The sequence below is a fragment of the Tachyglossus aculeatus genome, chromosome 7, assembly GCF_015852505.1.
Source record: "Tachyglossus aculeatus isolate mTacAcu1 chromosome 7, mTacAcu1.pri, whole genome shotgun sequence".
Taxonomy (NCBI): Eukaryota; Metazoa; Chordata; class Mammalia; order Monotremata; family Tachyglossidae; genus Tachyglossus; species Tachyglossus aculeatus.
In genome coordinates, this window is record NC_052072.1 from 63,121,525 (window position 1) to 63,124,024 (window position 2,500).

General features: G+C 71.1%; 1 non-coding gene across 1 annotated transcript; it reads right to left on the reverse strand.

Moving 5' to 3' along the window:
- Nucleotides 1–1,017: 1,017 nt before the first annotated feature.
- Nucleotides 1,018–1,170, reverse strand: LOC119931271. Its single transcript, XR_005452120.1, has one exon. It is a non-coding gene; the product is annotated as a 5.8S ribosomal RNA (ribosomal RNA).
- Between the last annotated feature and the right edge of the window lie 1,330 nt (nt 1,171–2,500).

Here is a 2,500-nt window from a genome sequence, read left to right on the forward strand (position 1 = left end):
ACCGCAACCACCGGTTAAAACCAACGTCCGCCCGAGAGAACCCTCGCTGGCCAGACGCGGAGGGCCACTGGGGGGCTGCCCCGGCTCCCACCACCGCCGGCCCCGCCGCTTCCTCTTCCTCTCCGCCCTCGAATCGTCACCGCGTCCCTCCAAACCCCGAGTTCCCCCACACGCCGACCCCCCACCCACACACTCGCACGCACACACCTCCGAGGAGGCGGGGTGGGTGGGCGGGGGGTGGGCTGGCGTGGGACGGGGAAAGAGAGAGGACGACGGCCAGACACGGGACGGACAGAGGGAGAACGACGGAGCGCGGGGTAAGTGAGCGCCTAGCAACCCCGGGGGGCCCAACCGCGGAGATTCGGCTCCGCTTTTAGGGCGCGCGAGCCCTTCTCTCCTTCTTCTCCTCCCCCCCCCCATACCAGAACGTCGGGAGGGCCTTGGGGGGGGGGGGGGGGGTGCGGCTCAGTGGCGGGCAGGCACGGGCGTGGACGAGACGAGAGCGCACGGGCGCCTGGCGAGCGACAGACGGCGAATGGGGGGGGGGACGATCCGGACGACGGCCGGAGGAGCGACTGGGGAACCCGAGGGCCCCCCCCCCCGCGCGCACGCGCGCGCGCGCTAGAGAGGATCGGAGAGGAGAGGGAAAGGGGGAGGAGGTGGGGGGCGGCGCCAGAAACGCCCGCAACGCGCGGGGGCCTGCCCAGCCCCCGGCCTTCTCCTCCGCCCTACTCCCCTCCCTACTCTCGCGGAGCTGGGGTCGTGGGGGGGGTGCGCTCGGCCCCCCCCAGCCTTCCACCGCCGGCTCCGGAGGAGCCACCCCAGACGCCGTCGCCGCCACGCCAACGAGCCCCTACGCCCACGCCGCCATCCTGCGGCTTTCGGCCCGAGGAGGTCTGCACTTAGGGGGACGAAGGGCTTGCTGCTAGACGAGCCCTGCGAGAACCCCCAGCCGCGCCCCCGCTCCTCACCCACCCCACGGAGGAGGAGGAGGGAGGGGGGCGATTGATCGTCAAGCGACGCTCAGACAGGCGTAGCCCCGGGAGGAACCCGGGGCCGCAAGTGCGTTCGAAGTGTCGATGATCAATGTGTCCTGCAATTCACATTAATTCTCGCAGCTAGCTGCGTTCTTCATCGACGCACGAGCCGAGTGATCCACCGCTAAGAGTCGTACGGTTTGGTTTGGCGGCCCACCTTTCGGTGGGTGTGCCAGAGGTGTGTGGCCACGGGCCACGGAGCAACGTTCAACAAACGGGGGTGGTTCGGGTTGATCGAAGTCAACGGGAGGAAGAACGAACGAACGAACGGGGCTTCCATCCTCCCTACCACCACCACCCCCCCGCCCCCGACCGGCGGGATTGGGCGGGTGGTGGCGTCCGTGTGGGGGTGGTGAGAGAAGAACGCCGAACCGGGCCACACGGGGCCCCGGGACGGCACGGGCACCACCCCCCACACCACAGGGGCGTTCCGGTCCGAGAGTCGAGGACTGAGCCCTCGAAGGGGTTGGGGGTGGGGTGCGGAACACCCCCGGCCCCCGACCCCCCCTTCTTCACCCGGCCCCCGGGGGGGGAGCAAAGTCCTCTCTCCCGCTTGGGCGGGGAGCGTCGGGGTGGGGGTGAAGTCGTGACTTCCTCTCCCTCCCCACCGCCGCCGCCGTCTCTTCCCCGCCACCGTCCCGTCGGGACCGAACCCTCGCGCGGCCCCACCCCCCGACGGAAGGGGGTGGGGGACAAAGCGGGGAGGCGAAGGCCGGACGCTGCGGGCCACCGGGAGCTTTAAACCAAGGGGGTGGCACCCGAGAGAGGCACGGCACCCCAAACGGTACCCCACACGCGGCACAGGGAGGCGAGAATGAAGCCTCCGCCGGGAGAGGGAAAGAGAGAGAGAGAGAGAGAGAGAGAAGTCCCGAGTGGTGGCCGCGCATCCACCACAGACAACCCACGCTCTCCTCTCCCCCGCCCTCCCCGCAACGGGTCGGCTCCACTCGCCGCCTCCGCTACCACGAGAGCACGGAGCGGAAACATAACGGGACCACAACGGAGAAGGGAAACGAGGCATCTGCAAACGAACCCATCCAGGCGCCCGGGGCCACGCGGGTCGACAGCGGGAGGGAGGGGCGCGCACGGCGCGCTCCCCGCCCGCGCCCGGGACCGACCGACGAACGGGAACGGAAGACCGGGGGGGGAGTCAGGCCTCTCTCTCCCCCCGGCGCCGCACGCCGGCGCGGTCGCCCGCCGACCCCACCCACCTCGAGTCCACCGCCCCTCGTCCATCCGTCTCCCCCTAAACGCACGGAGACGGTCGAGGTGGGGCGGTGGAGAACGGACATCGGGGCGAACGGTGGGAGAGGTCCAACGGGCCACCGCCCGAGTCTTTAAACCTCCGCCGGGTGGAGGGGGGGGGGCACGGAACCCCCCACCCACACGCACACACAAGCGCTAGGTACCTGGCACGGGGGGTGGCGGGAAGGGGAGGGGGGGGGGCGGCCCACCGGCGGAAC